Here is a 13,816-nt window from a genome sequence, read left to right on the forward strand (position 1 = left end):
GCATTGCTGATAGTTTCCTTTGCTGAGAGAAAGCTTTTTAGTTTGAATCTATCCCAGTTATTAATTCTTGCTTTTATTCTTGTGCTATGGGAGTCCTGTTGAGGAAGTCTGGTCCTAAGCCAACATGTTGAAGCTCTGGGCCTACTTTTTCTTCTATAAGATGCAAGGTCTCTGGTCTGATTCCGAGATCCTTAATCCATTTTGAGTTTAGTTTCGTGCATGGTGAGAGATATGGGTTTAGTTTCATTCTGTTGCATATGATTTCCAATTCTCTCCAGCACCATTTGTTGAAGAGGCTATCTTTTCTCCATTGTATGTTTTTGACCCCTTTGTCTAGTATGAGAAAATTGTATTTATTTGGGTTTGTATCCGTGTCCTCTATTCTGTACCATTGATCCACCTTTCTATTTTGGTACCAATACCATGCCATTTTTGTTACTATTGCTTTGTAGTAGAGTTGAAGATCTGGTATTGCGATACCCCCTGCTTCACTCTTTCTGCCAAGGATTGCTTTAGCGATTCTGGGTTTTTTATTCTTCCAGATGAATTTCATAATTGCTTGCTCTATTTCTGTAAGGTACATCATTGGGATTTTAATTCGAATTGCATTGAATCTGTATAGCACTTTTGGTAGTATAGCCATTTTGACAATATTAATTCTTCCTATCCAAGAACATGGGAGATCTTTCCATCTTCTAAGGTTTTCTTTAATTTCTTTCTTTAGTGTTCTGTAGTTCTCATTGTAGAGGTCTTTCACCTCTTTTGTGAGATTGATTCCCAAGTATTTTATATTTTTCGAATAAGATAGATGCACATAAATCTAAGGCATTTTTATACATAAGCGATGAATCTTCAGAAAGAGAAATTAGGAAAACTACCCCATTCACTATAACTCTGTTTTCATTATACTAAAACCAGGCTCCATGTTCCCTCAGGTGGCTTCCTTAGCGCTAGTGATGGTAGGTTTGTTCACTCAATATCAATTACAATTAGTGTGACTATAGGAAGGGAAGCACTGGACAGTAATCCTCACTGGTTATCTTGTTTCCACCACCCCAACATTTAAAATACGATTTAATTACTAAGGGAATTCTACTAACCTTAAATGCCCTGGCAAATTGCTACTGGTAGAATTACAGGTTTTTTCTATATTAAACCATGGTGGATTTCTTAATGAATATTTTTACTTCTTCTTTACTTCAGTTAATCTTTGATTTATTTTTATCATAAATTATTCTTCATAAAAATTCATTTATACTCTTTCATCAATTTTGAATCCTGGTTCTGATCCTAATAAGAAGTCTTCTTTACCCTATTTCTAATTCATCATGTGTATGGAAGTAGCCTTTTGTAAGATATATTTGCATAATCATTAGAAATATCTAGTCTAGTTTTTCAGATTAAATTTGTATTTAAAATTCTAAATCTCACATTATACAAATTTTTTCAACCAGATATATTTTTGTTTCCATGTGAATTTATTTGGATCTAATTGGTCTTTGAATTTTTTTTTAGGACACTTAAACTTACTAAATATGTGTAGATTATTTCCCAAAATTACTATAACTTGTATACCTCCATGGCAGCTCTACAGTTTAAAGTATGTTCCAATTTTATGAAACTGTAAGAGCAGTTGATATAAATTTTTACTTATTTTGTTCAGAATATTATTGAAGTGCAAGCATAGAACCGAAAATATTTCTAAATTTTTAATTTCTCTATATATACTCTGTTTGCTTTTCTATGGATTGTAGACATTTTAATTAGTAATTCCGTAGATGCACAATTATATTTCTTTTTCTAGTCTGTGGTGTGTATTTATTTTACCTTATTTGGGATTCTTTTCAGTGTACATACTTTGTAATATTTAATGCATAAATCTATCAATCTTTGTGATTTTCAATTGTATTTAAGTGTCATGTTTGTGCTGAATCACACTCATCTACACACACACACACACACACACACACACAGCACACACATGCAGACAGTCCTTGTTTGCAAGCTTAGAAATTCAGGGATAGTGTGAAACAGTGACCATGACTAAATGTTGACACTTAAGGAAAGAACCATATGAACAGTGGAGAAGAGAGCCTTCCAAAGCAAAGCAAAAATATTGCAGTAGAAATATGTGAGGCTGTGTGTATATAATATTGGGGATTATTTGAACTTAACAATATCAATTTAGAGTAATAAACTTTGAATTCTGCTTTCTAAGGGATTTTCCTGCAGGAATAAAATAGTAAAGTCTCTCCTTGACAAGGAAATGAGTCTTGCAATGTAATAAAAATTAAAGAACCGAAGAAGAGACAGAAAAAAGGGAGAATAATATATTAGGACATTCCATTTTAATATTACTCAGTGTTTTTGTTATTAATGCATATTCCAGCATTTGCCTTTTTTATATTTATTGTGATATCATAGGTGTTTTTCTTTTTAGTTTCATTATATAGTGAATGTTGCAATTTTGAATATTGAACCAAATACAGATGCCTTGCTTACACATAACTTGGTGTATTATTGATTGTACTTACTGCTAGATTTATTAGCTAATATTTTATTTAGAATTTTCAGACAAATGATACCTTTATCTGTCTTTGATATCAGGGAAGTGGTCCTCAGAATGTCAGAAAACATAAAGTCCTTTTAGATTTTGGAATTTCTAGAGTGGTGATTCCTTTTCCCTTTGACACAGATTCATCATGGCCACTGAGGACTGATTTTTGAGTCAAGGAAGAAATTTATTTTTAACACAAACTTCCATTTTCAGCCCGATTTTCAACATGAAATTTTTCCTGTGGTGCATCTCAGTGACTCTGTAAATGGACAGCTGCAGTACACCACTGCTTATCACCTTGAGTAGTTTTCATAGACATCCTGATGTGCATACAGTTTTGTATTTTTCTTATACTAAATTGAAGTTTCTGAATCTGTATTACAAAATGTGAAAATTTACTGATTCAAATTATTTCAGCAAATCATAAAATAATATGACAGATTCTAGTTTTTAAGTGTTTCATGATGTACGGAAAAGTGTCTAAACCCTTCTAAAATAACTTATAAATTCATGCATTAATGAAAAAGAAACTAATTTTTAAAATGAAGGTGTGTTATGTTATCAATTGTTAAATGTTAGCATATTGCTCTGTGTTTTTTGTTTATCATTTGACACATTATGAAAATCCAATCAAGGCATATTTTAGTTATAGGGTTTGGTATTATGTTTATTCATATATTTTTGTTTGTATTTTAAAGCAGTTTACCTTTCTATATCATAAAAGTTATAATTTTCAAAATAATTAATTTGGTGAAACACATATATGATTTTTAAATATATTGTTTAAACTTTGTATAATCTTGTACCCACAGAAAAACAATGTAAGTATTCACTTTACATCTGTCCAACATACACTTTCAAAAAAATTACAGTATTTTCTTAGATATTTGTGTATATATGAATAAAAATATAGTGAACCATAAGGTATAAAATTGTCACAATAAACATAAATTCAGTTGTGTAAACAATTTAGGAGTATTTATTACCGGGTGAGAATATACATGTGATTTTACAATGCTACTTAATTATTCCACTCCTATTGATCAGCTGTATAAATAAATTTACTCATATTGGCATGGCAAGAAAAAAATAATTCTTTCTATTATATAAATAAATGCAATGTGTATCTAACAATAAAAATAATGAAAACAAATACAGGATTTTAGAGTGTCATGGATGAAGTATGTTCAGAGAGAAGAAAAGTACATCAATTACTACATATCAAAGTATACTCTCACTAGAATTATAGCATATATCAAACCCTGGTACTATCTTTGTTACTGCCCACAATTCCAAACATTAATTCCATATAGCCAAAGAATGGATTCTAACAAAAAATGTTACGATGATATATGGGGCAAATATAAAGAATGTTGGCTATAGGGAAGAGGCAAAACAAATCCATTTCATCATTAAGGATGCAACTTATATGGGAATTAAAAAACAGAGTATGCCTTTTAAACCAGAGATGTTCTTTTCATTTAGAGAATAAGGCTGAGCGACTGACTATCTATTAACAAAAACAAGCAATGAAAAGGGGAAACATCCTTCCAACTCCCAAAAACTTCTATGGAAAAACTTAAGAAATATATCTTAATTGGTTTCTTCACTCAAATACATACATATTCTGAATGAGAGAGAATTTGAGGCAGCACTTAATGAATCAGGTGCTACATAACCAAATATGTACATTTAATAGACTCTCCCAAGTTCATGTGTGAGAGAAAAGGTACTAAGGAAAACAAAGAAGAGTCTAAGATCCTCACATAGAATAGGAGCATCTGAACACATTCATGTGACTGAATGCTTCAAATTAGCCCAGTACAGCGAGCTACCTGATACCTTTGGAAGTGCATGACCTAAAATGGATAGATTGTGTTCACACAAAAAGAGGAATTCATACAAAACAGACGTGGGAACTGGAAAGTTATTTGTAGTTGTTTAGAATAAATACAACTATTTAAATCCTCTTCTGTAAATACAAATACAAATCATTCTTACTCTTCTCCAACCTGCTGCTCTGCTACCTGATCTATGCTTGATAGACCCAAAACCTGTTCTAATTCACTCTAGAATTTACTCCATTATTATGATTAAAATCCATCTCTCTCCCTCCAGGAAAACAAAGACTTGACTTTCTTTGTTCACTAATGTATTTTCAGCCTTTAGAAGTTTTACTTTTATTCCATGCTGAACCCATTGGTACTTACTCTACATTCTGCATCCCTTGTTTGTAGAACTCCTTTTATATTTAACTTTTAAGAAATAACATAGCTTATCTTTTTCCATGTGCTTTGTATGGCATGTTTTACGTCTTTGTTCCTCAAGCTATAGATCAAGGGATTCAGCATGGGGATGACAAGTGTGTAAAATATGGAAGATACTTTATCATTTTCAGAGGAATGACTGGACTTGGGCTGTACGTACATAAATATCAAAGTCCCATAGAACACTATGACCACTGTCAAGTGGGATCCGCAGGTGGAGAAAGCCTTGCGCCTGCCCTCAGCTGAATTCATTCTGAGAATGGCTATGAGGATGAGCAGGTAGGACACAAGGACAAAGAGAAGAGAGGACATCAAATCAAAAGCTGCAAAGGTCATGATTATTAGTTCAACATCATGAGTATCTGAACACAGCAAAGATATCAAGGGGACACAGTCACAGTAGAAAATGATTGATGATATTGTAGCCACAGAAGGATAAACTAAAAATCTTTAGGGTGACTAGAAGAGACACAAATGAGCAGTAGAGATAAGGGATTGCCACCAGGGCCTGACACACCCTCTGTGACATGACAACAGTGTAGAGGAGAGGGTTACAGATGGCCACATAGCGATCATAGGACATGGCAGACAGAATAAACAGTTCACTTCCAATGAAGAAGAGAAAGAAAGTCAGCTGGGTAGCACACAAATAATAGGAAATTGTATTTTTTTCTGCAACAAAGTTCACCAACATTTTGGGGCCCACAGCTGTAGAATAACCAAGATCGGTGAGAGCCAGGTTTCTGAGAAAAAAGTACATGGGTGTTTGCAGGCTGTGGTCCACCTTGGTGAGGATGATCATGCCCAGGTTGCCCAGCACTGTGATCAGGTAGATGATGAGGAACAGCCCAAACAGTGGAGCCTGCAGCTCAGGGCGCGATGTGATGCCCTTCAGAATGAACTCATGCACCAGTGTGAGATGGTTTTTCTCCATCCAGGTATTTTATAAAGCCTATTCTGGGTAAAGATACCAGCACAGTTAAAAAAAAAATCAGATATCATCAACTGGGATTGCATTATGCAAGGCCAGAGTAAATAAGGTAAAGAGATTTTTCAATTTAGAATATTTAAAAATGCACGTATATTTGCACTTACAATATGTATAGAGATAGTGGTAGATATGAGGTGTTCATCTTTTTTATTCACAGAATATTAATCAGTCTATCCACATTTTGCTTGTCCCTACTGAGGGATTGAACTGCTGTTGGCATTTAATATTTAGATAGTACTGTTGAACTGCTAACCATTTTATTATATCCAGTACCCAACACAAACCAATATTCACATACAAGTCTTGTAAATGCTTTAAGATAAGAAATCCTGATATATATATAATATATATGTATGTATATGTATATATATATGTAAAAGATATAGAGATAAAATATATAAACAAAAATGAAAAAATATTTTGATAAAAGGATGATTATTAAACTCTAAGTTTTCTACACATTCCTTTTTAGTTGTATTCCCAGTGAAATTTAATAGATACATTCAAAAACATACATGACACTATTACATATAGCATAAGAACCTTTTTGTGTAATCCTCCAGAATGTAATAAACTACATACTTCAAAGTATAGTTCTATAAAATTTTTAGACTTAAACCTGTTGCAACTTAAACTTTTAATGCATTTGATAGATTTGGATGAAAGAATGAATGAATAAAATAGTAATGGATTGCACTGAAATTTTCTCTATAAGAAAAAAACCAGGAGAAATATATGTAGGTAGATATAAGCTATATTATACATTAACTTGTATACTACAACAGGTCAAGTAGTACTTAATACATGCAAATTCTTCCATTCTCTCCTTAGTACTGTTCCTCCCCACTCCATGACAACAATTAGACAATCAGTGTGCTATTATTTTGGATTAATTATTTTCTGTTTCAAAATAATTTAATGACATTTCAATACATGTTATCTTGATATGAATTTACTTAAAATATTATTTTCCTCAGTAAGAATATTCATTATGATTAAAATATGCTTGTATTTAATAAATCAGATCCACTTTTTCATACCATAAAACTGAAAGACTATAAGAAATTTTGAACAACAACAAAGATATGTCATTGCATTGATTTTACACAATGAAGTCTCATAAAATTCATTTTGAACATTTTGAGTGAATACACACACACACACATTTCTTTTTTTAAGTATTGGTGATTGAACCCAATGCACTTTACCAACTGAGCTACATCCCAACCATTTTTAATTTTTGTTTTGAGACAAGGGCTTGCTAAATTACCCAGATTGGTCTCAAACTTGCCATTCTCCTACCTCAGCCTCCTGATTCACCTAGATTACAGGCTGTACCAGCACGCACAGTAGAAATAATGTATTTTAAAGAAAAGAAGTCTAATTTAAGTACCTACCCTTGACTAAATTATGCGATGTGTATGTACAAATATGTGACAATATTGGTTACTATGTTGTATCGATAATTTTAAAGGTTGAAATGATTATAATAATTTTTATAAAATTTTATATCCTATAAAATTCTATATTTTATATTCTATAAAATTTTCTATGGTATACAATAGAGACTCAATAAATAAACTAGAGTTGAGGTACACATTTACTGTTGGATACATTTTGAAATCTTCTGCCGCAAGGCCACAAAAACTTCTTCCAAATATGACAGAGCACATTATGTTAATAAATGTGCATATGACCAAATAGAATATATTTGATTATCTCGAAGAGCCCAGGTATTAAAAATCTAGCATACTAGCAGATAAATGGCATTTAAGTAAAACAATTATTATTCTTTTGTTATTATTTTTGAAGAAAATTAATACCAAAATGTTCTAGATAAAAAGAAATTGTAATTGGCACAATTTGCTTAAATATAGTGACAGTCATCTGTACATGAGCTACAAGCACATGAAATCTTTCAGTTTTGCAACATGTACTTGTACAGATACCTTTCTCACATTAAATATTTCAAATTTGTCAGATATAGCATTAGATAAATATCTTCAATGGATGCAATAATAAATAAGTTTTTTTTTATTATTTTTGTTTCGTTCATAATAATGAAAATACCTCTAAATAGGGTGCATATGATAAATCAGTACCAATATCCCTTTAAAGCAAAGAAAGATAAACATGCTTCCTTTAACCAGCTTTGGAGTTTAATGGCAAGAATTAAAGAAAAGCTTTTTCATTGTTCATTAATCCTTATTGAATTTTCAAGTTTATTTTTTAAAATTAGATTCAAAAACATGTGGTGGCATCTAAATACATTTTACTATTACCATTTCTTTAAAACTGGTCACTTAAAGTCGCCTGATACTGGAAAAATGTTTTCATATATCTAAACAAGAGGTCAATTTTTTTTCCTTATGAAGAGATCACAGATAAATCTCTTTCATACATTTATTTACATAATTAAAATTTAACGACTTTCTGAGAGAGTTCCCCAAAAAACTAAGAGCCGCTAAGTATGGAAGGACATTAAAATGGGATAAATGATCCTTGCTGTTACAATTTCTCCTTAAAAAAATAGTTTTTTATTTATGTTTCATCTACTATCACTTTTCCCATCCATTTGATATGAAACTGAATGTGTTCAAAATTAAGTATTTTCTCAGTACATACAATGTAAGCATTTCATGCTTATGAGTGCTTACCAGTTCAACTTGGGTGCAAATAATAATATTTAATATGCAGAGAGAAGAAAGAGTTCCTACTCTGAATGTTGTTCAAGCATTATGGAGTAGTAGAAGCATAGAAGCATAAAAGCTAATCAGATATAGAATAGATGTAATAGCCATAACAAATGTGATAATTTCTAAAGAGACATTTACCACAGTGTGACCTCATAAAACCTTCCTCTGTTACCTATAATGAAGCTTCTTTTGTGATCCTCCCATGTATTTCCGAATTTGGCATTTTCAAGGACAATTTATGCATTGTTTCAACTTTAGAGATGATCCCTGAGGAAATGCAAAGCAATTTATTTATTATCACTATGGCACTTGAATGCTTAATGAAATGCCTGGAGGCTGTCCACAGATTGTCAGGGGCAACGTTTTTCACATTTGATTTTCTTCCTTCCTTCCTTCCTTCCTTCCTTCCTTCCTTCCTTCCTTCCTTCCTTCCTCTCTCTCTTTCTTTCTTTCCTTCTTTCTTTTTCTCCTCATCATAGAATCCTCCAAACTTAATTCTGCATTTTATCCAAGAAGTATCTGAACATTAGGGTTCCAGAAATATTAGTGCTCTCACTTTCCTTGCAGCATAATTTGAAGGAGCAAAGCTGTATAAATATTCATTGATGGATGAATAAGTAAAAAGTGATATATGCAAACAATGGACTATCTTTCAACCTTAAAGATTTCTATCCTGATATGTGTGATAACATGGAGGTACTTGGAGAACATTATTCTGAATAAACCGATCATCGAATGATGAATACTGCATGTTGCCATTTACATGAGATATTCAAAATACTCAAACTCACAGATTCAGAAAGTGGAAGGATGGCTGCAAAGGACAGAGAGTTGGGGGAAATGAGGAGTTGATAATAAATAGGCATGAAGACTCAATATTTTCAAGATAATCAAATTCCAGAGATGTGTTGAAAAACATTGTGCCAATTGTTAACAGTACTGAATTGCGTAGTTTCAATATTAAGAATGCAGAATTCATGTTAAGCACAATGACTGGGCATGGTAGCACAGGCCTCTAATCCTAGTGGCTCAGGAGGTTGAGGCAGAAGGATCACAAGTTCAAAGCCAACCTCTGCAATTTAGTGAGGCCTTAAGCAACTTAGTTAGACACTGTCTCAAAATAAAATGTAAAAAGGGCAAAAAAAGCACTATGTTTTTAAAAGGAATAAAGTATTTGACGTAGAAACATCTTTGCAATGAAAACAAGATGTGCTGGAAAGCAAGGCTAGATAGAACACAGTAAAGAACCTTTTCTGATCTTTCCATCTTGGATTTCAGCAATGAGAAAGTGTATCATCTGTAAAGCTCTCACAAAGTAATAATGTCAAAAGAAAACACAGCTAAAAGCTGAGTAGGGGCCAGACTAGTATGAAATCTCACATTAATAGATGTTTGCATTGTTCTGGCAAAAGCAATATCTGCCAGGTGTTTCTATTTTATTTTGTATTTGTTTTTCTTGAATTTAAGACTAATCTTGATGAAAATGCTGTATAGTTTCTGTATTCTGTGAGGAATTAAAAATGGATCTATACCTGTGGTACAGATGATAAAAAGGGGGGAGGGGACACAGCATCATGAGTTAACTCAGGGATAATACTTCAGGAATTTCAGTCCATTACCTGAACCACAGCCTGCGATTGAGAATGGAGCTCATTGCTTTGAACTGAAATCAGGTGCTGATGACTTCATGGAAAGTGCTCTGGGCTTATGGCAACAGTGATAAGTGTTTGGATTAGAAGTATTCGATGAAGTTATTCAGATACATCAGTATCAGCATTTATGTACCCACATACTTAAATGCACATATTAGTATAAATACTGGAAAATGCAAATAGAGGATTTTTGTTCTGCATTTTAAATGAACCAAGACAGAATTCACATTAATCTTTATTTTAAAGTATCTGCAAAAGAAGAGAATTGCAGATTGTTGTATATTGTTCCATATACAACCCAGTGGTGCATTGTGGAAAAGCCAAAGTAAGTGCCAGAGATTGTGTGTGAGACCTATGATTTATTGAGGAAAGCTTATGAGATCAGTGATTGCTCCAAGAAGAGTTTGGTGGTGAGAGGCTGAAGAGATGGCACCTGCATCCCTCAAGGAGCTTCAGCAAGCAATTCCTCTTCTCCCTCGTGCTTTGTCCAGTGATACCAGACTGATCAGTGACTCATATCCTTTCTATGGTGTCCTCAGTTCCAGCCAGTCACCATTGAGAGAGGAACAGAAACAGTGACATAATTAGCTACAGAATGCTTAGTTTTATTGTATGACCAGCATCCCAAAGGAACAGTACCCTAGCATACATGCAAGAAAGTAACTTTCTACAGGTAACACTAACAGGGCCTAGTTCCTGCTGTGCATAAAAAAGCCAGTTTCCTCAATGATAATATGCATCTGGTCATCTTGACCCAGGCTTGTTCTCATTTTCTCCTCAGCTTGGCAAGGTTTTAGGAAACATAAAGGGGACATGTGTGGATATGGTGTTTAACTTCCCCCTTTTCTTTAACAGTTATGCATATTAATGAATAAAAACAAAAATTTCACCTTACCCACTTGATATAGACATATGGAACATGAACATCATTTTTTTAAATGTGGAAAAATGTGCTTAAATGATAAACCAGTTTCTTTCAAATTTTTCTATGTTGCCTCTTTGCATCTTTATCAAATTATAAATGATGTGACTCAGCATGGGACTCACAATTGTATAATATAGCTATTTTATTAAGTCATGATACAAAGCCTAGTTGGAATTTTAACTCTCATATCTGAAAAGAAAGTCCTATGAGAAATGGATACACATTAGGAAGAACCACATGGAGAAAAGACTGTTTTCCTTCAGCAGAGTATATCCTCAGAATAGCCAACAGAAGGAAACCATAGGAGATCAGGACTACTAGTACGGTAGATATCTCAGGAAACCTGGAACAGAACAAGAGGAGAAGCTGGTTTGTGCTCATCTTAAAATAAGCAATAGCAAGGACAGAAGGGATATCACCTGAAAATGTGTCTGATCTCATTGATCCACAGGATAGTGTGAAAATGGCCACTGTGTGTATACTAGCCTGCAGAATTCCTCCAACATAGGACACAAAGATGAGTGTCACGTAGCCTGTCTGATAAGCTCACTGAATTGTGTAGTCAAAGGCTACATAGTTTCATAAGCCTTTGCAACCAAGAGAAATCCTTCTGTGTCTCTGAAAGTTATACCAAGAAACATCTATGCTGCATATCCAAGGAAGTTTCCAACTTACAGTTTGTTCAAAGTTTGTGTCATTAATGCATATTGGAACTTCCACTTTTTTTTGTATTCATTAACATGTCACATACGTTTTATTTCTTTATTTCTAGTTTGTCAATATAGGTAATGACCTTTTGATTTTCAAATGATAAGTGAAACTTTAGATTCTGGCTTAAATCCAGCACAGTGTATTATTGTTTGTATGTTCTGCTAAATTCACCTTCTAACATTTCATTAAGAATTTTGAAAGATTTGATGCCTTTATTTGTCTGTGATATCTGGTGAGTACTCCTCAAAAAGTTGAAAAATGTACCACCTTCTTAGTTTTCTTTAAATGTTTCTAAGAATTAGTTACTCTTTTTTTTCCCCTATACATTTTGAAGAATTTCACCTGGACCTGATTTGGGGATGGTGTGGGAAGATTGCTTTTAATACATTTCCATTTTGTGACCCTCTTCATTCATGATTTTTTTTTTCTAACGTGTTGTTTAGTGTCTCTGAAATTATTCAGTATAATACCCCACAGCTTATGATTCTAATCGTAACTACAGATTTGTTTGTTTAAATACTCAGAGGGCTCTTAATTTTCAAAGTATCTTATTCTAAATTGTATAGACCTTTGGAATCATTATTGTATACAATATTTAATTCTATTGACTCAAATTTTCCAATCAAGTATTTAAATCATATGCCTTTCTTGGCTTTTAGAATACTACATTCAATGAAAAAATCCATGAAATACCTTCTAATTCCACATAATAATGCAATAAACACCAATTTTCTAAATGAGCAAGATGTTATAAAATGTTCAACCAGAGCATACTAATAATGTGATAATTTGAAGAATTATCAAAAAGCTTCTCAATGTTTAATTTAGAAGTAACATATTAGGCAATATTTATTCACAGTGTGGTTTTTGAAATTTAAATATTAGAATTATTTTTTCTTAAAAAGTTATAATTATCACTGAAATTAATTTGAAGAAACATAATTAGGAATTATATTAATTTATACATATACAGAATTTGTATTCCCAAACTACTAATTAGAAACATTTCATTTTATCTCTGTTCAACGTAAGGTCTCTTGGGAATTAAAATATTTTTTTAGCTAGGTACAGTGGCACACACCAGTAATCCCAGTGACTTGGGAGACTGAGGATGGAGGATTGCAAGTTCAAAGCCAGCTTCAGCAGCAACTTAGTGAGACCCTATGTCAAAATAAAATATTAAGTAAGGGCTCAGGGATGAGGCTCAGTGTTGAAACATCACTGTGCTTAATCCCCAGTACAAACAAAAAGAATATATATATATATATATATATATATATATATATATATATACCATTTGCAGAAATTTTGTCATATATAAGCCTCTTAGTTATATATACCTACACATGAAAATATACAATTGCTGTTAGTATTCCAATGAAATATTTTTATTCACATTTGATAGGTTCAAAGATAACTTTATTACATGATGGTGTTCTAAGAAAACAGATCAGTCCTTACATAATATAAAGGAAATGCTACAAATGTGAAAGAATAACAATAATAATAAAGCATGGATAATTTTAGAGAGAGTTACAAAGTGTGTCCAGAAGTTATGACAATTATATATAGATAAATATCATGCTACTCTCTATTGGAAATATATTATGGTTCAAATTGTGAGACTATCTTTGTTTGCTTCCACTAAGTGGGATTATGAATTAATGGAGGCTAACCAAAAGGTAGTACACTGTCATATGTACCAAACCTAAAGAATGTTATCCAAAGGGGAAAGAAAGAGAGAGAGAGAGAGAGAGAGAGAGAGAGAGAGAGAGAGAGAGAGAGAGAGATAGGAGACAAGAGTCTAGTCCATAAGAGACAGGTCCCTTAGGTAAGAATAAAATAATAAATAGACAATGATTTATTCTTTGCATTTAAGCCTGGTAAAGGAGCATAAATATCTTGAGACAAACACAAGCTCTAATGAATCAAGACTGAGACAGGAAAGAAGTGGGAGCAAAACCCAGAAGCTTCAAGGGCAGAACTTAAGAGATCTGCCTTAATTGGTGCATTCACT

At 32.8% G+C, this 13,816-nt stretch overlaps 1 pseudogene; it reads right to left on the reverse strand.

Moving 5' to 3' along the window:
• Positions 1–4,815: 4,815 nt before the first annotated feature.
• LOC124959915 (olfactory receptor 8K3-like) lies at positions 4,816–5,758 on the reverse strand (annotated as a pseudogene).
• Between the last annotated feature and the right edge of the window lie 8,058 nt (positions 5,759–13,816).

Source organism: Sciurus carolinensis, chromosome 11, assembly GCF_902686445.1.
Source record: "Sciurus carolinensis chromosome 11, mSciCar1.2, whole genome shotgun sequence".
NCBI classification, from domain to species: domain Eukaryota; kingdom Metazoa; phylum Chordata; class Mammalia; order Rodentia; family Sciuridae; genus Sciurus; species Sciurus carolinensis.